The sequence below is a fragment of the Stigmatopora argus genome, chromosome 24 (genome assembly GCF_051989625.1).
Source record: "Stigmatopora argus isolate UIUO_Sarg chromosome 24, RoL_Sarg_1.0, whole genome shotgun sequence".
Classification (NCBI taxonomy): Eukaryota; Metazoa; Chordata; class Actinopteri; order Syngnathiformes; family Syngnathidae; genus Stigmatopora; species Stigmatopora argus.
This window is the reverse complement of record NC_135410.1, coordinates 325,001-342,500: the sequence shown is the minus strand read 5'-3', so window position 1 is coordinate 342,500 and position 17,500 is coordinate 325,001. Positions and strand designations below refer to the sequence as shown.

The 17,500-nt window shown below is 45.8% G+C and overlaps 37 non-coding genes and 3 pseudogenes across 37 annotated transcripts; all 40 read right to left on the bottom strand.

Moving 5' to 3' along the window:
- Positions 1-201: 201 nt before the first annotated feature.
- LOC144070044 (5S ribosomal RNA) lies at positions 202-320 on the bottom strand. Its single transcript, XR_013298990.1, has one exon. It is a non-coding gene; the product is annotated as a 5S ribosomal RNA (ribosomal RNA).
- A 316-nt stretch (positions 321-636) lies between these two features.
- Positions 637-755, bottom strand: LOC144069913 (5S ribosomal RNA). The gene has a single exon (XR_013298862.1). It is a non-coding gene; the product is annotated as a 5S ribosomal RNA (ribosomal RNA).
- Positions 756-1,071: 316 nt separating this feature from the next.
- LOC144069773 (5S ribosomal RNA) lies at positions 1,072-1,190 on the bottom strand (annotated as a pseudogene).
- A 316-nt stretch (positions 1,191-1,506) lies between these two features.
- LOC144070256 (5S ribosomal RNA) lies at positions 1,507-1,625 on the bottom strand. Its single transcript, XR_013299192.1, has one exon. It is a non-coding gene; the product is annotated as a 5S ribosomal RNA (ribosomal RNA).
- A 316-nt stretch (positions 1,626-1,941) lies between these two features.
- Positions 1,942-2,060, bottom strand: LOC144069657 (5S ribosomal RNA). The gene has a single exon (XR_013298705.1). It is a non-coding gene; the product is annotated as a 5S ribosomal RNA (ribosomal RNA).
- A 316-nt stretch (positions 2,061-2,376) lies between these two features.
- LOC144069961 (5S ribosomal RNA) lies at positions 2,377-2,495 on the bottom strand. The gene has a single exon (XR_013298908.1). It is a non-coding gene; the product is annotated as a 5S ribosomal RNA (ribosomal RNA).
- Positions 2,496-2,811: 316 nt separating this feature from the next.
- LOC144069672 (5S ribosomal RNA) lies at positions 2,812-2,931 on the bottom strand. The gene has a single exon (XR_013298721.1). It is a non-coding gene; the product is annotated as a 5S ribosomal RNA (ribosomal RNA).
- Positions 2,932-3,247: 316 nt separating this feature from the next.
- LOC144070169 (5S ribosomal RNA) lies at positions 3,248-3,366 on the bottom strand. The gene has a single exon (XR_013299107.1). It is a non-coding gene; the product is annotated as a 5S ribosomal RNA (ribosomal RNA).
- A 316-nt stretch (positions 3,367-3,682) lies between these two features.
- LOC144070024 (5S ribosomal RNA) lies at positions 3,683-3,801 on the bottom strand. The gene has a single exon (XR_013298970.1). It is a non-coding gene; the product is annotated as a 5S ribosomal RNA (ribosomal RNA).
- A 316-nt stretch (positions 3,802-4,117) lies between these two features.
- Positions 4,118-4,236, bottom strand: LOC144069944 (5S ribosomal RNA). Its single transcript, XR_013298893.1, has one exon. It is a non-coding gene; the product is annotated as a 5S ribosomal RNA (ribosomal RNA).
- A 316-nt stretch (positions 4,237-4,552) lies between these two features.
- LOC144070128 (5S ribosomal RNA) lies at positions 4,553-4,671 on the bottom strand. The gene has a single exon (XR_013299070.1). It is a non-coding gene; the product is annotated as a 5S ribosomal RNA (ribosomal RNA).
- A 316-nt stretch (positions 4,672-4,987) lies between these two features.
- Positions 4,988-5,106, bottom strand: LOC144069942 (5S ribosomal RNA). The gene has a single exon (XR_013298891.1). It is a non-coding gene; the product is annotated as a 5S ribosomal RNA (ribosomal RNA).
- Positions 5,107-5,422: 316 nt separating this feature from the next.
- LOC144069564 (5S ribosomal RNA) lies at positions 5,423-5,541 on the bottom strand. Its single transcript, XR_013298619.1, has one exon. It is a non-coding gene; the product is annotated as a 5S ribosomal RNA (ribosomal RNA).
- A 316-nt stretch (positions 5,542-5,857) lies between these two features.
- LOC144069481 (5S ribosomal RNA) lies at positions 5,858-5,976 on the bottom strand. The gene has a single exon (XR_013298541.1). It is a non-coding gene; the product is annotated as a 5S ribosomal RNA (ribosomal RNA).
- A 316-nt stretch (positions 5,977-6,292) lies between these two features.
- Positions 6,293-6,411, bottom strand: LOC144069471 (5S ribosomal RNA). The gene has a single exon (XR_013298530.1). It is a non-coding gene; the product is annotated as a 5S ribosomal RNA (ribosomal RNA).
- A 316-nt stretch (positions 6,412-6,727) lies between these two features.
- LOC144069625 (5S ribosomal RNA) lies at positions 6,728-6,846 on the bottom strand. Its single transcript, XR_013298675.1, has one exon. It is a non-coding gene; the product is annotated as a 5S ribosomal RNA (ribosomal RNA).
- A 316-nt stretch (positions 6,847-7,162) lies between these two features.
- On the bottom strand, positions 7,163-7,282 carry LOC144069715 (5S ribosomal RNA; annotated as a pseudogene).
- A 316-nt stretch (positions 7,283-7,598) lies between these two features.
- Positions 7,599-7,717, bottom strand: LOC144070043 (5S ribosomal RNA). The gene has a single exon (XR_013298989.1). It is a non-coding gene; the product is annotated as a 5S ribosomal RNA (ribosomal RNA).
- A 316-nt stretch (positions 7,718-8,033) lies between these two features.
- LOC144070240 (5S ribosomal RNA) lies at positions 8,034-8,152 on the bottom strand. Its single transcript, XR_013299177.1, has one exon. It is a non-coding gene; the product is annotated as a 5S ribosomal RNA (ribosomal RNA).
- A 316-nt stretch (positions 8,153-8,468) lies between these two features.
- On the bottom strand, positions 8,469-8,587 carry LOC144069606 (5S ribosomal RNA). Its single transcript, XR_013298656.1, has one exon. It is a non-coding gene; the product is annotated as a 5S ribosomal RNA (ribosomal RNA).
- A 316-nt stretch (positions 8,588-8,903) lies between these two features.
- Positions 8,904-9,022, bottom strand: LOC144069560 (5S ribosomal RNA). Its single transcript, XR_013298615.1, has one exon. It is a non-coding gene; the product is annotated as a 5S ribosomal RNA (ribosomal RNA).
- Positions 9,023-9,338: 316 nt separating this feature from the next.
- Positions 9,339-9,457, bottom strand: LOC144070187 (5S ribosomal RNA). The gene has a single exon (XR_013299125.1). It is a non-coding gene; the product is annotated as a 5S ribosomal RNA (ribosomal RNA).
- Positions 9,458-9,773: 316 nt separating this feature from the next.
- On the bottom strand, positions 9,774-9,892 carry LOC144069451 (5S ribosomal RNA). The gene has a single exon (XR_013298511.1). It is a non-coding gene; the product is annotated as a 5S ribosomal RNA (ribosomal RNA).
- A 316-nt stretch (positions 9,893-10,208) lies between these two features.
- LOC144070207 (5S ribosomal RNA) lies at positions 10,209-10,327 on the bottom strand. The gene has a single exon (XR_013299144.1). It is a non-coding gene; the product is annotated as a 5S ribosomal RNA (ribosomal RNA).
- Positions 10,328-10,643: 316 nt separating this feature from the next.
- On the bottom strand, positions 10,644-10,762 carry LOC144070094 (5S ribosomal RNA). The gene has a single exon (XR_013299037.1). It is a non-coding gene; the product is annotated as a 5S ribosomal RNA (ribosomal RNA).
- A 310-nt stretch (positions 10,763-11,072) lies between these two features.
- Positions 11,073-11,191, bottom strand: LOC144069455 (5S ribosomal RNA). Its single transcript, XR_013298514.1, has one exon. It is a non-coding gene; the product is annotated as a 5S ribosomal RNA (ribosomal RNA).
- Positions 11,192-11,507: 316 nt separating this feature from the next.
- On the bottom strand, positions 11,508-11,626 carry LOC144070089 (5S ribosomal RNA). Its single transcript, XR_013299032.1, has one exon. It is a non-coding gene; the product is annotated as a 5S ribosomal RNA (ribosomal RNA).
- A 316-nt stretch (positions 11,627-11,942) lies between these two features.
- Positions 11,943-12,061, bottom strand: LOC144069965 (5S ribosomal RNA). The gene has a single exon (XR_013298912.1). It is a non-coding gene; the product is annotated as a 5S ribosomal RNA (ribosomal RNA).
- Positions 12,062-12,375: 314 nt separating this feature from the next.
- On the bottom strand, positions 12,376-12,494 carry LOC144070218 (5S ribosomal RNA). Its single transcript, XR_013299155.1, has one exon. It is a non-coding gene; the product is annotated as a 5S ribosomal RNA (ribosomal RNA).
- Positions 12,495-12,810: 316 nt separating this feature from the next.
- Positions 12,811-12,929, bottom strand: LOC144069999 (5S ribosomal RNA). The gene has a single exon (XR_013298946.1). It is a non-coding gene; the product is annotated as a 5S ribosomal RNA (ribosomal RNA).
- A 316-nt stretch (positions 12,930-13,245) lies between these two features.
- LOC144069937 (5S ribosomal RNA) lies at positions 13,246-13,364 on the bottom strand. Its single transcript, XR_013298886.1, has one exon. It is a non-coding gene; the product is annotated as a 5S ribosomal RNA (ribosomal RNA).
- A 313-nt stretch (positions 13,365-13,677) lies between these two features.
- LOC144069864 (5S ribosomal RNA) lies at positions 13,678-13,796 on the bottom strand. Its single transcript, XR_013298816.1, has one exon. It is a non-coding gene; the product is annotated as a 5S ribosomal RNA (ribosomal RNA).
- A 314-nt stretch (positions 13,797-14,110) lies between these two features.
- Positions 14,111-14,229, bottom strand: LOC144070167 (5S ribosomal RNA). The gene has a single exon (XR_013299106.1). It is a non-coding gene; the product is annotated as a 5S ribosomal RNA (ribosomal RNA).
- Positions 14,230-14,542: 313 nt separating this feature from the next.
- Positions 14,543-14,661, bottom strand: LOC144069936 (5S ribosomal RNA). The gene has a single exon (XR_013298885.1). It is a non-coding gene; the product is annotated as a 5S ribosomal RNA (ribosomal RNA).
- A 316-nt stretch (positions 14,662-14,977) lies between these two features.
- On the bottom strand, positions 14,978-15,096 carry LOC144069679 (5S ribosomal RNA). Its single transcript, XR_013298727.1, has one exon. It is a non-coding gene; the product is annotated as a 5S ribosomal RNA (ribosomal RNA).
- A 316-nt stretch (positions 15,097-15,412) lies between these two features.
- On the bottom strand, positions 15,413-15,531 carry LOC144069624 (5S ribosomal RNA). Its single transcript, XR_013298674.1, has one exon. It is a non-coding gene; the product is annotated as a 5S ribosomal RNA (ribosomal RNA).
- Positions 15,532-15,847: 316 nt separating this feature from the next.
- On the bottom strand, positions 15,848-15,966 carry LOC144069743 (5S ribosomal RNA; annotated as a pseudogene).
- A 314-nt stretch (positions 15,967-16,280) lies between these two features.
- Positions 16,281-16,399, bottom strand: LOC144070101 (5S ribosomal RNA). Its single transcript, XR_013299044.1, has one exon. It is a non-coding gene; the product is annotated as a 5S ribosomal RNA (ribosomal RNA).
- Positions 16,400-16,715: 316 nt separating this feature from the next.
- On the bottom strand, positions 16,716-16,834 carry LOC144070066 (5S ribosomal RNA). Its single transcript, XR_013299011.1, has one exon. It is a non-coding gene; the product is annotated as a 5S ribosomal RNA (ribosomal RNA).
- Positions 16,835-17,149: 315 nt separating this feature from the next.
- Positions 17,150-17,268, bottom strand: LOC144069935 (5S ribosomal RNA). Its single transcript, XR_013298884.1, has one exon. It is a non-coding gene; the product is annotated as a 5S ribosomal RNA (ribosomal RNA).
- Positions 17,269-17,500: the final 232 nt, after the last annotated feature.

Genomic DNA, 17,500 nt, shown 5'->3' with positions numbered 1-17,500 from the left:
AACCCTTCGTTAAAGGAGTCGACTTTGTTGCCGCTTGCTCTTCTTTTGCTTTATTACTTATACAACTACGGGAATGAAGATTTTCAGAAGGAGAGCTTCAATAAAATGTTGTGAGATGTGCAGAGGAGGGAAGTCTTTTATGATTTAGGAGGTCAAAAGGAGATGAACATCCATGAAATGTCGAAAATGGTTTTGACAAGATGTTTACAGCACCTGGTATTCCCAAGCGGTCTCCCATCCAGGTACTAACCAGGCCCAACCCTGCTTAGCTTCCGAGATCAGACGAGATCGGGCGTTTTCAGGGTAGTATGGCCGTGAGCAACATTGTCGCTGAACAAATCCCCTTTGGAAATCCGAACGGTCCATAGTCTTGCATGTGGATCGTTTATTTGGATATTTGGATCCGGTGTGGAGGGTGAGTGGTCCTCTTTGGAGAACCCTTCGCTAAAGGAGTCGACTTTGTTGCCGCTTGCTCTTCTTTTGCTTTATTACTTCTACAACTACGGGAATGAAGATTATCAGAAGGAGAGCTTCAATAAAATGTTGTGAGATGAGGAGAGGAGGGAAGTCTTTCATGATTTAGGAGGTCAAAAGGAGATGAACATCCATGAAATGTCGAAAATGGTTTTGACAAGATGCTTACAGCACCTGGTATTCCCAAGCGGTCTCCCATCCAGGTACTAACCAGGCCCAACCCTGCTTAGCTTCCGAGATCAGACGAGATCGGGCGTTTTCAGGGAAGTATGGCCGTGAGCAACATTGTCGCTGAACAAATCCCCTTTGGAAATCCGAACGGTCCATAGTCTTGCATGTGGATCGTGTATTTGGATATTTGGATCTGGTGTGGAGGGTGAGTGGTCCTCTTTGGAGAACCCTTCGTTAAAGGAGTCGACTTTGTTTCCGCTTGCTCTTTTTTTGCTTTATTACTTCTACAACTACGCGAATGAAGATTATCAGAAGGAGAGCTTCAATAAAATGTTGTGAGATGTGCAGAGGAGGGAAGTCTTTCATGATTTAGGAGGTCAAAAGGAGATGAACATCCATGAAATGTCGAAAATGGTTTTGACAAGATGCTTACAGCACCTGGTATTCCCAAGCGGTCTCCAATCCAGGTACTAACCAGGCCCAACCCTCCGTAGCTTCCGAGATCAGACGAGATCGGGCGTTTTCAGGGTAGTATGGCCTTGAGCAACATTGTCGCTGAACAAATCCCCTTTGGAAATCCGAACGGTCCATAGTCTTGCATGTGGATCGTTTATTTGGATATTTGGATCCGGTGTGGAGGGTGAGTGGTCCTCTTTGGAGAACCCTTCGTTAAAGGAGTCGACTTTGTTGCCGCTTGCTCTTCTTTTGCTTTATTACTTCTACAACTACGCGAATGAAGATTATCAGAAGGAGAGCTTCAATAAAATGTTGTGAGATGAGGAGAGGAGGGAAGTCTTTCATGATTTAGGAGGTCAAAAGGAGATGAACATCCATGAAACGTCGAAAATGGTTTTGACAAGATGCTTACAGCACCTGGTATTCCCAAGCGGTCTCCCATCCAGGTACTAACCAGGCCCAACCCTGCTTAGCTTCCGTGATCAGACGAGATCGGGCGTTTTCAGGGAAGTATGGCCGTGAGCAACATTGTCGCTGAACAAATCCCCTTTGGAAATCCGAACGGTCCATAGTCTTGCATGTGGATCGTGTATTTGGATATTTGGATCGGGTGTGGAGTGTGAGGGGTCCTCTTTGGAGAACCCTTCGTTAAAGGAGTCGACTTTGTTGCCGCTTGCTCTTCTTTTGCTTTATTACTTCTACAACTACGGGAATGAAGATTATCAGAAGGAGAGCTTCAATAAAATGTTGTGAGATGTGCAGAGGAGGGAAGTCTTTCATGATTTATGAGGTCAAAAGGAGATGAACATCCATGAAATGTCGAAAATGGTTTTGACAAGATGCTTACAGCACCTGGTATTCCCAAGCGGTCTCCCATCCAGGTAGTAACCAGGCCCAACCCTGCTTAGCTTCCGAGATCAGACGAGATCGGGCATTTTCAGGGTATTATGGCTGTGAGCAACATTGTCGCTGAACAAATCCCCTTTGGAAATCCGAACGGTCCATAGTCTTGCATGTGGATCGTGTATTTGGATATTTGGATCGGGTGTGGAGGGTGAGGGGTCCTCTTTGGAGAACCCTTTGTTAAAGGAGTCGACTTTGTTGCCGCTTGCTCTTCTTTTGCTTTATTACTTCTTCAACTACGGGAATGAAGATTATCAGAAGGAGAGCTTCAATAAAATGTTGTGAGATGTGCAGAGGAGGGAAGTCTTTCATGATTTAGGAGGTCAAAAGGAGATGAACATCCATGAAATGTCGAAAATGGTTTTGACAAGATGCTTACAGCACCTGGTATTCCCAAGCGGTCTCCCATCCAGGTACTAACCAGGCCCAACCCTGCTTAGCTTCCGAGATCAGATGAGATCGGGCGTTTTCAGGGTAGTATGGCCGTGATCAACATTGTCGCTGAACAAATCCCCTTTGGAAATCCGAACGGTCCATAGTCTTGCATGTGGATCGTGTATTTGGATATTTGGATCGGGTGTGGAGGGTGAGGGGTCCTCTTTGGAGAACCCTTCGTTAAAGGAGTCGACTTTGTTGCCGCTTGCTCTTCTTTTGCTTTATTACTTCTACAACTACGGGAATGAAGATTTTCAGAAGGAGAGCTTCAATAAAATGTTGTGAGATGTGCAGAGGAGGGAAGTCTTTCATGATTGAGGAGGTCAAAAGGAGATGAACATCCATGAAATGTCGAAAATGGTTTTGACAAAATGCTTACAGCACCTGGTATTCCCAAGTGGTCTCCCATCCAGGTACTTAACCAGGCCCAACCCTGCTTAGCCTCCGAGATCAGGCGAGATCGGGCGTTTTCAGGGTAGTATGGCCATGAGCAACATTGTCGCTGAACAAATCCCCTTTGGAAATCCGAACGGTCCATAGTCTTGCATGTGGATCGTGTATTTGGATATTTGGATCGGGTGTGGAGGTTGAGGGGTCCTCTTTGGAGAACCCTTCGTTAAAGGAGTCGACTTTGTTGCCGCTTGCTCTTCTTTTGCTTTATTACTTATACAACTACGGGAATGAAGATTTTCAGAAGGAGAGCTTCAATAAAATGTTGTGAGATGTGCAGAGGAGGGAAGTCTTTCATGATTTAGGAGGTCAAAAGGAGATGAACATCCATGAAATGTCGAAAATGGTTTTGACAAGATGCTTACAGCACCTGGTATTCCCAAGCGGTCTCCCATCCAGGTACTAACCAGGCCCAACCCTGCTCAGCTTCCGAGATCAGACGAGATCGGGCGTTTTCAGGGTAGTATGGCCGTGAGCAACATTGTCGCTGAACAAATCCCCTTTGGAAATCCGAACGGTCCATAGTCTTGCATGTGGATCGTGTATTTGGATATTTCGATCGGGTGTGGAGGGTGAGGGGTCGTCTTTGGAGAACCCTTCGTTAAAGGAGTCGACTTTGTTGCTGCTTGCCTTTCTTTTGCTTTATTACTTCTACAACTACGGGAATGAAGATTATCAGAAGGAGAGCTTCAATAAAATGTTGTGAGATGTGCAGAGGAGGGAAGTCTTTCATGATTTAGGAGGTCAAAAGGAGATGAACATCCATGAAATGTCGAAAATGGTTTTGACAAGATGCTTACAGCACCTGGTATTCCCAAGCAGTCTCCCATCCAGGTACTAACCAGGCCCAACCCTGCTTAGCTTCCGAGATCAGACGAGATCGGGCGTTTTCAGGGTAGTATGGCCGTGAGCAACATTGTCGCTGAACAAATCCCCTTTGGAAATCCGAACGGTCCATAGTCTTGCATGTGGATCGTGTATTTGGATATTTGGATCGGTTGTGGAGGGTGAGGGGTCCTCTTTGGAGAACCCTTCGTTAAAGGAGTCGACTTTGTTGCCGCTTGCTCTTCTTTTGCTTTATTACTTCTACAACTACGGGAATGAAGATTATCAGAAGGAGAGCTTCAATAAAATGTTGTGAGATGTGCAGAGGCGGGAAGTCTTTCATGATTTAGGAGGTCAAAAGGAGATGAACATCCATGAAATGTCGAAAATGGTTTTGACAAGATGCTTACAGCACCTGGTATTCCCAAGCGGTCTCCCATCCTGGTACTAACCAGGCCCAACCCTGCTTAACTTCCAAGATCAGACGAGATCGGGCGTTTTCAGGGTAGTATGGCCGTGAGCAACATTGTCGCTGAACAAATCCCCTTTGGAAATCCGAACGGTCCATAGTCTTGCATGTGGATCGTGTATTTGGATATTTGGATCCGGTGTGGAGGGTGAGTGGTCCTCTTTGGAGAACCCTTCGTTAAAGGAGTCGACTTTGTTGCCGCTTGCTCTTCTTTTGCTTTATTACTTCTACAACTACGGGAATGAAGATTATCAGAAGGAGAGCTTCAATAAAATGTTGTGAGATGTGCAGAGTAGGGAAGTCTTTCATGATTTAGGATGTCAAAAGGAGATGAACATCCATGAAATGTCGAAAATGGTTTTGACAAGATGCTTACAGCACCTGGTATTCCCAAGCGGTCTCCCATCCAGGCACTAACCAGGCCCAACCCTGCTTAGCTTCCGAGATCAGACGAGATCGGGCGTTTTCAGGGTAGTATGGCCGTGAGCAACATTGTCGCTGAACAAATCCCCTTTGGAAATCCGAACGGTCCATAGTCTTGCATGTGGATCGTGTATTTGGATATTTGGATCGGTTGTGGAGGGTGAGGGGTCCTCTTTGGAGAACCCTTCGTTAAAGGAGTCGACTTTGTTGCCGCTTGCTCTTCTTTTGCTTTATTACTTCTACAACTACGGGAATGAAGATTATCAGAAGGAGAGCTTCAATAAAATGTTGTGAGATGTGCAGAGGCGGGAAGTCTTTCATGATTTAGGAGGTCAAAAGGAGATGAACATCCATGAAATGTCGAAAATGGTTTTGACAAGATGCTTACAGCACCTGGTATTCCCAAGCGGTCTCCCATCCTGGTACTAACCAGGCCCAACCCTGCTTAACTTCCAAGATCAGACGAGATCGGGCGTTTTCAGGGTAGTATGGCCGTGAGCAACATTGTCGCTGAACAAATCCCCTTTGGAAATCCGAACGGTCCATAGTCTTGCATGTGGATCGTGTATTTGGATATTTGGATCCGGTGTGGAGGGTGAGTGGTCCTCTTTGGAGAACCCTTCGTTAAAGGAGTCGACTTTGTTGCCGCTTGCTCTTCTTTTGCTTTATTACTTCTACAACTACGGGAATGAAGATTATCAGAAGGAGAGCTTCAATAAAATGTTGTGAGATGTGCAGAGTAGGGAAGTCTTTCATGATTTAGGATGTCAAAAGGAGATGAACATCCATGAAATGTCGAAAATGGTTTTGACAAGATGCTTACAGCACCTGGTATTCCCAAGCGGTCTCCCATCCAGGCACTAACCAGGCCCAACCCTGCTTAGCTTCCGAGATCAGACGAGAGCGGGCGTTTTCAGGGTAGTATGGCCGTGAGCAACATTGTCGCTGAACAAATCCCCTTTGGAAATCCGAACGGTCCATAGTCTTGCATGTGGATCGTGTATTTGGATATTTTGATCGGGTGTGGAGGGTGAGGGGTCCTCTTTGGAGAACCCTTCGTTAAAGGAGTCGACTTTGTTGCCGCTTGCTCTTCTTTTGCTTTATTACTTCTACAACTACGGGAATGAAGATTATCAGAAGGAGAGCTTCAATAAAATGTTGTGAGATGTGCAGAGGAGGGAAGTCTTTCATGATTTAGGTTGTCAAAAGGAGATGAACATCCATGAAATGTCGAAAATGGTTTTGACAAGATGCTTACAGCACCTGGTATTCCCAAGCAGTCTCCCACCCAGGTACTAACCAGGCCCAACCCTGCGTAGCTTCCGAGATCAGACGAGATCGGGCGTTTTCAGGGTAGTATGGCCGTGAGCAACATTGTCGCTGAACAAATCCCCTTTGGAAATCCGAACGGTCCATAGTCTTGCATGTGGATCGTGTATTTGGATATTTGGATCAGGTGTGGAGGGTGAGGGGTCCTCTTTGGAGAACCCTTCGTTAAAGGAGTCGACTTTATTGCCGCTTGCTCTTCTTTTGCTTTATTACTTCTACAACTACGTGAATGAAGATTATCAGAAGGAGAGCTTCAATAAAATGTTGTGAGATGTGGAGAGGAGGGAAGTCTTTCATGATTTAGGAGGTCAAAAGGAGATGAACATCCATGAAATGTCGAAAATGGTTTTGACAAGATGCTTACAGCACCTGGTATTGCCAAGCGGTCTCCCACCCAGGTACTAACCAGGCCCAACCCTGCTTAGCTTCCGAGCTCAGACGAGATCGGGCGTTTTCAGGGTAGTATGGCCGTGAGCAACATTGTCGCTGAACAAATCCCCTTTGGAAATCCGAACGGTCCATAGTCTTGCATGTGGATCGTGTATTTGGATATTTGGATCTGGTGTGGAGGGTGAGTGGTCCTCTTTGGAGAACCCTTCGTTAAAGGAGTCGACTTTGTTGCCGCTTGCTCTTCTTTTGCTTTATTACTTCTACAACTACGCGAATGAAGATTATCAGAAGGAGAGCTTCAATAAAATGTTGTGAGATGTGCAGAGGAGGGAAGTCTTTCATGATTTAGGAGGTCAAAAGGAGATGAACATCCATGAAATGTCGAAAATGGTTTTGACAAGATGCTTACAGCACCTGGTATTCCCAAGCGGTCTCCCATCCAGGTACTAACTAGGCCCAACCCTGCTTAGCTTCCAAGATCAGACAAGATCGGGCGTTTTCAGGGTAGTATGGCCGTGAGCAACATTGTCGCTGAACAAATCCCCTTTGGAAATCCGAACGGTCCATAGTCTTGCATGTGGATTGTGTATTTGGATATTTGGATCCTGTGTGGAGGGTGAGTGGTCCTCTTTGGAGAACCCTTCGTTAAAGGAGTCGACTTTGTTGCCGCTTGCCCTTCTTTTGCTTTATTACTTCTACAACTACGGGAATGAAGATTATCAGAAGGAGAGCTTCAATAAAATGTTGTGAGATGTGCAGAGTAGGGAAGTCTTTCATGATTTAGGATGTCAAAAGGAGATGAACATCCATGAAATGTCGAAAATGGTTTTGACAAAATGCTTACAGCACCTGGTATTTCCAAGTGGTCTCCCATCCAGGTACTTAACCAGGCCCAACCCTGCTTAGCCTCCGAGATCAGGCGAGATCGGGCGTTTTCAGGGTAGTATGGCCGTGAGCAACATTGTCGCTGAACAAATCCCCTTTGGAAATCCGAACGGTCCATAGTCTTGCATGTGGATCGTGTATTTGGATATTTGGATCGGGTGTGGAGGTTGAGGGGTCCTCTTTGGAGAACCCTTCGTTAAAGGATTCGACTTTGTTGCCGCTTGCTCTTCTTTTGCTTTATTACTTATACAACTACGGGAATGAAGATTTTCAGAAGGAGAGCTTCAATAAAATGTTGTGAGATGTGCAGAGGAGGGAAGTCTTTTATGATTTAGGAGGTCAAAAGGAGATGAACATCCATGAAATGTCGAAAATGGTTTTGACAAGATGTTTACAGCACCTGGTATTCCCAAGCGGTCTCCCATCCAGGTACTAACCAGGCCCAACCCTGCTTAGCTTCCGAGATCAGACGAGATCGGGCGTTTTCAGGGTAGTATGGCCGTGAGCAACATTGTCGCTGAACAAATCCCCTTTGGAAATCCGAACGGTCCATAGTCTTGCATGTGGATCGTGTATTTGGATATTTGGATCGGGTGTGGAGGGTGAGGGGTCCTCTTTGGAGAACCCTTCGTTAAAGGAGTCGACTTTGTTGCCGCTTGCTCTTCTTTTGCTTTATTACTTCTACAACTACGGGAATGAAGATTATCAGAAGGAGAGCTTCAATAAAATGTTGTGAGATGTGCAGAGTAGGAAAGTCTTTCATGATTTAGGAGGTCAAAAGGAGATGAACATCCATGAAATGTTGAAAATGGTTTTGACAAGATGCTTACAGCACCTGGTATTCCCAAGCAGTCTCCCATCCAGGTACTAACCAGGCCCAACCCTGATTAGCTTCCGAGATCAGACGAGATCGGGCGTTTTCAGGGTAGTATGGCCGTGAGCAACATTGTCGCTGAACAAATCCCCTTTGGAAATCCGAACGGTCCATAGTCTTGCATGTGGATCGTGTATTTGGATATTTGGATCAGGTGTGGAGGGTGAGGGGTCCTCTTTGGAGAACCCTTCGTTAAAGGAGTCGACTTTGTTGCCGCTTGCTCTTCTTTTGCTTTATTACTTCTACAACTACGGGAATGAAGATTATCAGAAGGAGAGCTTCAATAAAATGTTGTGAGATGAGGAGAGGAGGGAAGTCTTTCATGATTTAGGAGGTCAAAAGGAGATGAACATCCATGAAATGTCGAAAATGGTTTTGACAAGATGCTTACAGCACCTGGTATTCCCAAGCAGTCTCCCACCCAGGTACTAACCAGGCCCAACCCTGCGTAGCTTCCGAGATCAGACGAGATCGGGCATTTTCAGGGTAGTATGGCCGTGAGCAACATTGTCGCTGAACAAATCCCCTTTGGAAATCCGAACGGTCCATAGTCTTGCATGTGGATCGTGTATTTGGATATTTGGATCCGGTGTGGAGGGTGAGTGGTCCTCTTTGGAGAACCCTTCGTTAAAGGAGTCGACTTTGTTGCCGCTTGCTCTTCTTTTGCTTTATTACTTCTACAACTACGGGAATGAAGATTATCAGAAGGAGAGCTTCAATAAAATGTTGTGAGATGTGCAGAGGAGGGAAGTCTTTCATGATTTAGGAGGTCAAAAGGAGATGAACATCCATGAAATGTCGAAAATGGTTTTGACAAGATGCTTACAGCACCTGGTATTCACAAGCGGTCTCCCATCCAGGTACTAACCAGGCCCAACCCTGCTTAGCTTCCGAGATCAGACGAGATCAGTCGTTTTCAGGGTAGTATGGCCGTGAGCAACATCGTCGCTGAACAAATCCCCTTTGGAAATCCGAACGGTCCATAGTCTTGCATGTGGATCGTGTATTTGGATATTTGGATCGGGTGTGGAGGGTGAGGGGTCCTCTTTGGAGAAACCTTCGTTAAAGGAGTCGACTTTGTTGCCGATTGCTCTTCTTTTGCTTTATTACTTCTACAACTACGGGAATGAACATTATCAGAAGGAGAGCTTCAATAAAATGTTGTGAGATGTGCAGAGGAGGGAAGTCTTTCATGATTTAGGAGGTCAAAAGGAGATGAACATCCATGAAATGTCGAAAATGGTTTTGACAAGATGCTTACAGCACCTGGTGTTCCCAAGCGGTCTCCCATCCAGGTACTAACCAGGCCCAACCCTGCTTAGCTTCCAAGATCAGACGTGATCGGGCGTTTTCAGGGTAGTATGGCCGTGAGCAACATTGTCGCAGAACAAATCCCCTTTGGAAATCCGAACGGTCCATAGTCTTGCATTTGGATCGTGTATTTGGATATTTGGATCGGGTGTGGAGGGTGAGGGGTCCTCTTTGGAGAACCCTTCGTTAAAGGAGTCGACTTTGTTGCCGCTTGCTCTTCTTTTGCTTTATTACTTCTACAACTACGGGAATGAAGATTATCAGAAGGAGAGCTTCAATAAAATGTTGTGAGATGTGCAGAGGAGGGAAGTCTTTCATGATTTAGGAGGTCAAAAGGAGATGAACATCCATGAAATGTCGAAAATGGTTTTGACAAGGCACTTACAGCACCTGGTATTCCCAAGCGGTCTCCCATCCAGGTACTAACCAGGCCCAACCCTTCTTGGCTTCCGAGATCAGATGAGATCGGGCGTTTTCAGGGTAGTATGGCCGTGAGCAACATTATCGCTGAACAAATCCCCTTTGGAAATCCGAACGGTCCATAGTCTTGCATATGGATCGTGTATTTGGATATTTGGATCCGGTGTGGAGGGTGAGTGGTCCTCTTTGGAGAACCCTTCGTTAAAGGAGTCGACTTTGTTGCCGCTTGCTCTTCTTTTGCTTTATTACTTCTACAACTACGGGAATGAAGATTATCAGAAGGAGAGCTTCAATAAAATGTTGTGAGATGTGCAGAGGAGGGAAGTCTTTCATGATTTAGGAGGTCAAAAGGAGATGAACATCAATGAAATGTCGAAAATGGTTTTGACAAGATGCTTACAGCACCTGGTATTCCCAAGCGGTCTCCCATCCAGGTACTAACCAGGCCCAACCCTTCTTGGCTTCCGAGATCAGATGAGATCGGGCGTTTTCAGGGTAGTATGGCCGTGAGCAACATTATCGCTGAACAAATCCCCTTTGGAAATCCGAACGGTCCATAGTCTTGCATATGGATCGTGTATTTGGATATTTGGATCCGGTGTGGAGGGTGAGTGGTCCTCTTTGGAGAACCCTTCGTTAAAGGAGTCGACTTTGTTGCCGCTTGCTCTTCTTTTGCTTTATTACTTCTACAACTACGGGAATGAAGATTATCAGAAGGAGAGCTTCAATAAAATGTTGTGAGATGTGCAGAGGAGGGAAGTCTTTCATGATTTAGGAGGTCAAAAGGAGATGAACATCAATGAAATGTCGAAAATGGTTTTGACAAGATGCTTACAGCACCTGGTATTCCCAAGCGGTCTCCCACCCAGGTACTAACCAGGCCCAACCCTGCTTAGCTTCCAAGATCAGACGAGATCGGGCGTTTTCAGGGTAGTATGGCCGTGAGCAACATTGTCGCTGAACAAATCCCCTTTGGAAATCCGAACGGTCCATAGTCTTGCATGTGTATTTGGATATTTGGATCCGGTGTGGAGGGTGAGTGGTCCTCTTTGGAGAACCCTTCGTTAAAGGAGTCGACTTTGTTGCCGCTTGCTCTTCTTTTGCTTTATTACTTCTACAACTACGGGAATGAAGATTATCAGAAGGAGAGCTTCAAAAAAAAGGTTGTGAGATGTGCAGAGGAGGGAAGTCTTTCATGATTTAGGAGGTCAAAAGGAGATGAACATCCATGAAATGTCGAAAATGGTTTTGACAAGATGCTTGCAGCACCTGGTATTCCCAAGCGGTCTCCCATCCAGGTACTAACCAGGCCCAACCCTGCTTAGCTTCCGAGATCATACGAGATCAGGCGTTTTCAGGGTAGTATGGCCGTGAGCAACATTGTTGCTGAACAAATCCCCTTTGGAAAGCCAAACGGTCCATAGTCTTGCATGTGGATCTTGTATTTGGATATTTGGATCGGGTGTGGAGGGTGAGGGGTCCTCTTTGGAGAACCCTTCGTTAAAGGAGTCGACTTTGTTGCCGCTTGCTCTTCTTTTGCTTTATTACTTCTACAACTACGGGAATGAAGATTATCAGAAGGAGAGCTTCAATAAAATGTTGTGAGATGTGCAGAGGAGGGAAGTCTTTCATGATTTAGGAGGTCAAAAGGAGATGAACATCCATGAAATGTCGAAAATGGTTTTGACAAGATGCTTACAGCACCTGGTATTCCCAAGCGGTCTCCCATCCAGGTATTAACCAGGCCCAACCCTGCTTAGCTTCCGAGATCAGACGAGATCGGGCGTTTTCAGGGTAGTATGGCCGTGAGCAACATTGTCGCTGAACAAATCCCCTTTGGAAATCCGAACGGTCCATAGTCTTGCATGTGGATCGTGTATTTGGATATTTGGATCGGGTGTGGAGGGTGAGGGGTCCTCTTTGGAGAACCCTTCGTTAAAGGAGTCGACTTTGTTGCCGCTTGCTCTTCTTTTGCTTTATTACTTCTACAACTACGGGAATGAAGATTATCAGAAGGAGAGCTTCAATAAAATGTTGTGAGATGTGCAGAGGAGGGAAGTCTTTCATGATTTAGGAAGTCAAAAGGAGATGAACATCCATGAAATATCGAAAATGGTTTTGACAAGATGCTTACAGCACCTGGTATTCCCAAGCGGTCTCCCATCCAGGTACTAACCAGGCCCAACCCTGCTTAGCTTCCGAGATCAGACGAGATCGGGCGTTTTCAGGGTAGTATGGCCGCGAGCAATATTGTCGCTGAACAAATCCCCTTTGGAAATCCGAACGGTCCATAGTCTTGCATGTGGATCGTGTATTTGGATATTTGGATCGGGTGTGGAGGGTGGGGTCCTCTTTGGAGAACCCTTCGTTAAAGGAGTCGACTTTGTTGCCGCTTGCTCTTCTTTTGCTTTATTACTTCTACAACTACGGGAATGAAGATTATCAGAAGGAGAGCTTAAATAAAATGTTGTGAGATGTGCAGAGGAGGGTAGTCTTTCATGATTTAGGAGGTCAAAAGGAGATGAACATCCATGAAATGTCGAAAATGGTTTTGACAAGATGCTTACAGCACCTGGTATTCCCAAGCGGTCTCCCATCCAGGTACTAACCAGGCCCAACCCTGCTTAGCTTCCGAGATCAGATGAGATCGGGCGTTTTCAGGGTAGTATGGCCGTGAGCAACATTGTTGCTGAACAAATCCCCTTTGGAAATCCGAACGGTCCATAGTCTTGCATGTGGATCGTGTATTTGGATATTTGGATCGGGTGTGGAGGGTGAGGGGTCCTCTTTGGAGAACCCTTCGTTAAAGGAGTCGACTTTGTTGCCGCTTGCTCTTCTTTTGCTTTATTACTTCTACAACTACGGGAATGAAGATTATCAGAAGGAGAGCTTCAATAAAATGTTGTGAGATGTGCAGAGGAGGGAAGTCTTTCATGATTTAGGAGGTCAAAAGGAGATGAACATCCATGAAATGTCGAAAATGGTTTTGACAAGATGCTTACAGCACCTGGTCTTCCCAAGCGGTCTCCCATCCAGGTACTAACCAGGCCCAACCCTGCTTAGCTCCCGAGATCAGACGAGATCGGGCGTTTTCAGGGTAGTATGGCCGTGAGCAACATTGTCGCTGAACAAATCCCCTTTGGAAATCCGAACGGTCCATAGTCTTGCATGTGGATCGTGTATTTGGATATTTGGATCCGGTGTGGAGGGTAAGTGGTCCTCTTTGGAGAACCCTGCGTTAAAGGAGTCGACTTTGTTGCCGCTTGCTCTTCTTTTGCTTTATTACTTCTACAACTACGGGAATGAAGATTATCAGAAGGAGAGCTTTAATAAAATGTTGTGAGATGTGCAGAGGAGGGTAGTCTTTCATGATTTAGGGGGTCAAAAGGAGATGAACATCCATGAAATGTCGAAAATGGTTTTGACAAGATGCTTACAGCACCTGGTATTCCCAAGCGGTCTCCCATCCAGGTACTAACCAGGCCCAACCCTGCTTAGCTTCCGAGATCAGATGAGATCAGGCGTTTTCAGGGTAGTATGGCCGTGAGCAACATTGTTGCTGAACAAATCCCCTTTGGAAATCCGAACGGTCCATAGTCTTGCATGTGGATCGTGTATTTGGATATTTGGATCGGGTGTGGAGGGTGAGGGGTCCTCTTTGGAGAACCCTTCGTTAAAGGAGTCGACTTTGTTGCCGCTTGCTCTTCTTTTGCTTTATTACTTCTACAACTACGGGAATGAAGATTATCAGGAGAGCTTCAATAAAATGTTGTGAGATTTGCAGAGTAGGGAAGTCTTTCATGATTTAGGAGGTCAAAAGGAGATGAACATCCATGAAATGTCGAAAATGGTTTTAACAAGATGCTTACAGCACCTGGTATTCCCAAGCGGTCTCCCATCCAGGTACTAACCAGGCCCAACCCTGCTTAGCTTCCGAGATCAGACGAGATCGGGCGTTTTCAGGGTAGTATGGCCGTGAGCAACATTGTCGCTGAACAAATCCCCTTTGGAAATCCGAACGGTCCATAGTCTTGCATGTGGATCGTGTATTTGGATATTTGGATCGGGTGTGGAGGGTGGGGTCCTCTTTGGAGAACCCTTCGTTAAAGGAGTCGACTTTGTTGCCGCTTGCTCTTCTTTTGCTTTATTACTTCTACAACTACGGGAATGAAGATTAACAGAAGGAGAGCTTCAATAAAATGTTGTGAGATGTGCAGAGGAGGGTAGTCTTTCATGATTTAGGAGGTCAAAAGGAGATGAACATCCATGAAATGTCAAAAATGGTTTTGACAAGATGCTTACAGCACCTGGTATTCCCAAGCGGTCTCCCATCCAGGTACTAACCAGGCCCAACCCTGCTCAGCTTCCGAGATCAGACGAGATCGGGCGTTTTCAGGGTAGTATGGCCGTGAGCAACATTGTCGCTGAACAAATCCCCTTTGGAAATCCGAACGGTCCATAGTCTTGCATGTGGATCGTGTATTTGGATATTTGGATCGGGTGTGGAGGGTGAGGGGTCCTCTTTGGAGAACCCTTCGTTAAAGGAGTCGACTTTGTTGCCGCTTGCTCTTCTTTTGCTTTATTACTTCTACAACTACGGGAATGAAGATTATCAGGAGAGCTTCAATAAAATGTTGTGAGATGTGCAGAGTAGGGAAGTCTTTCATGATTTAGGAGGTCAAAAGGAGATGAACATCCATGAAATGTCGAAAATGGTTTTGACAAGATGCTTACAGCACCTGGTATTCCCAAGCGGTCTCCCATCCAGGTACTAACCAGGCCCAACCCTGCTTAGCTTCCGAGGTCAGACGAGATCGGGCGTTTTCAGGGTAGTATGGCCGTGAGCAACATTGTCGCTGAACAAATCCCCTTTGGAAATCCGAACGGTCCATAGTCTTGCATGTGGATCGTGTATTTGGATATTTGGATCGGGTGTGGAGGGTGAGGGGTCCTCTTTGGAGAACCCTTCGTTAAAGGAGTCGACTTTGTTGCCGCTTGCTCTTCTTTTGCTTTATTACTTCTACAACTACGGGAATGAAGATTATCAGAAGGAGAGCTTCAATAAAATGTTGTGAGATGTGCAGAGGAGGGAAGTCTTTCATGATTTAGGAGGTCAAAAGGAGATGAACATCCATGAAATGTCGAAAATGGTTTTGACAAGATGCTTACAGCACCTGGTATTCCCAAGCGGTCTCCCATCCACGTACTAACCAGGCCCAACCCTGCTTAGCTTCAGAGATCAGACGAGATTGGGCGTTTTCAGGGTAGTATGGCCGTGAGCAACATTGTCGCTGAACAAATCCCCTTTGGAAATCCGAATGATCCATAGTCTTGAATGTGGATCGTGTATTGGGTTATTTGGATCAGGTGTGGAGGGTCAGGGGTCCTCTTTGGAGAACCCTTCGTTAAAGGAGTCGACTTTGTTGCCGCTTGCTCTTCTTTTGCTTTATTACTTCTACAACTACGGGAATGAAGATTATCAGAAGGAGAGCTTCAATAAAATTTTGTGAGATGTGCAGAGGAGGGAAGTCTTTCATGATTTAGGAGGTCAAAAGGAGATGAAGATCCATGAAATGTCGAAAATGGTTTTGACAAGATGCTTACAGCACCTGGTATTCCCAGGCGGTCTCCCATCCAGGTACTAACCAGGCCCAACCCTGCTTAGCTTCCGAGATAAGACGAGATCGGGCGCTTTCAGGGTATTATGGCCGTGAGCAACATTGTTGCTGAACAAATCCTCTTTGGAAATCCGAACGGTCCATAGTCTTGCATGGGGATCGTGTATTTGGATATTTGGATCGGGTGTGGAGGGTGAGGGGTCCTCTTTGGAGAACCCTTCGTTAAAGGAGTCGACTTTGTTGCCGCTTGCTCTTCTTTTGCTTTATTACTTCTACAACTACGGGAATGAAGATTATCAGAAGGAGAGCTTTAATAAAATGTTGTGAGATGTGCTGAGGAGGGAAGTCTTTCATGATTTAGGAGGTCAAAAGGAGCTGAACATCCATGAAATGTCGAAAATGGTTTTGACAAGATGCTTACAGCACCTGGTATTCCCAAGCAGTCTCCCACCCAGGTACTAACCAGAACCAACCCTGCGTAGCTTCCGAGATCAGACGAGATCGGGCGTTTTCAGGGTAGTATGGCCGTGAGCAACATTGTCGCTGAACAAATCCCCTTTGGAAATCCGAACGGTCCATAGTCTTGCATGTGGATCGTGTATTTGGATATTTGGATCGGGTGTGGAGGGTGGGGTCCTCTTTGGAGAACCCTTCGTTAAAGGAGTCGACTTTGTTGCCGCTTGCTCTTCTTTTGCTTTATTACTTCTACAACTACGGGAATGAAGATTATCAGAAGGAGAGCTTCAATAAAATGTTGTGAGATGTGCAGAGGAGGGTAGTCTTTCATGATTTAGGAGGTCAAAAGGAGATGAACATCCATGAAATGTCGAAAATGGTTTTGACAAGATGCTTACAGCACCTGGTATTCCCAAGCGGTCTCCCATCCAGGTACTAACCAGGCCCAACCCTGCTTAGCTTCCGAGATCAGATGAGATCGGGCGTTTTCAGGGTAGTATGGCCGTGAGCAACATTGTCGCTGAACAAATCCCCTTTGGAAATCCGAACGGTCCATAGTCTTGCATGTGGATCGTGTATTTGGATATTTGGATCGGGTGTGGAGGGTGAGGGGTCCTCTTTGGAGAACCCTTCGTTAAAGGAGTCGACTTTGTTGCCGCTTGCTCTTCTTTTGCTTTATTACTTCTACAACTACGGGAATGAAGATTATCAGAAGGAGAGCTTCAATAAAATGTTGTGAGATGTGCAGAGGAGGGAAGTCTTTCATGATTTAGGAAGTCAAAAGGAGATGAACATCCATGAAATGTCGAAAATGGTTTTGACAAGATGCTTACAGCACCTGGTATTCCCAAGCGGTCTCCCATCCAGGTACTAACCAGGCCCAACCCTGCTTAGCTTCCAAGATCAGACGAGATCGGGCGTTTTCAGGGTAGTATGGCCGTGAGCAACATTGTTGCTGAACAAATCCCCTTTGGAAATCCGAACGGTCCATAGTCTTGCATGTGGATCGTGTATTTGGATATTTGGATCGGGTGTGGAGGGTGAGGGGTCCTCTTTGGAGAACCCTTCGTTAAAGGAGTCGACTTTGTTGCCGCTTGCTCTTCTTTTGCTTTATTACTTTTCAACTACGGGAATGAAGATTATCAGAAGGAGAGCTTCAATAAAATGTTGTGAGATGTGCAGAGGAGGGTAGTCTTTCATGATTTAGGAGGTCAAAAGGAGATGAACATCCATGAAATGTCGAAAATGGTTTTGACAAGATGCTTACAGCACCTGGTATTCCCAAGCGGTCTCCCATCCAGGTACTAACCAGGCCCAACCCTGCTTAGCTTCCGAGGTCAGACGAGATCGGGCGTTTTCAGGGTAGTATGGCCGTGAGCAACATTGTCGCTGAACAAATCCCCTTTGGAAATCCGAACGGTCCATAGTCTTGCATGTGGATCGTGTATTTGGATATTTGGATCCGGTGTGGAGGGTGAGTGGTCCTCTTTGGAGAACCCTTCGTTAAAGGAGTCGACTTTGTTGCCGCTTGCTCTTCTTTTGCTTTATTACTTCTACAACTACGGGAATGAAGATTATCAGAAGGAGAGCTTCAATAAAATGTTGTGAGAT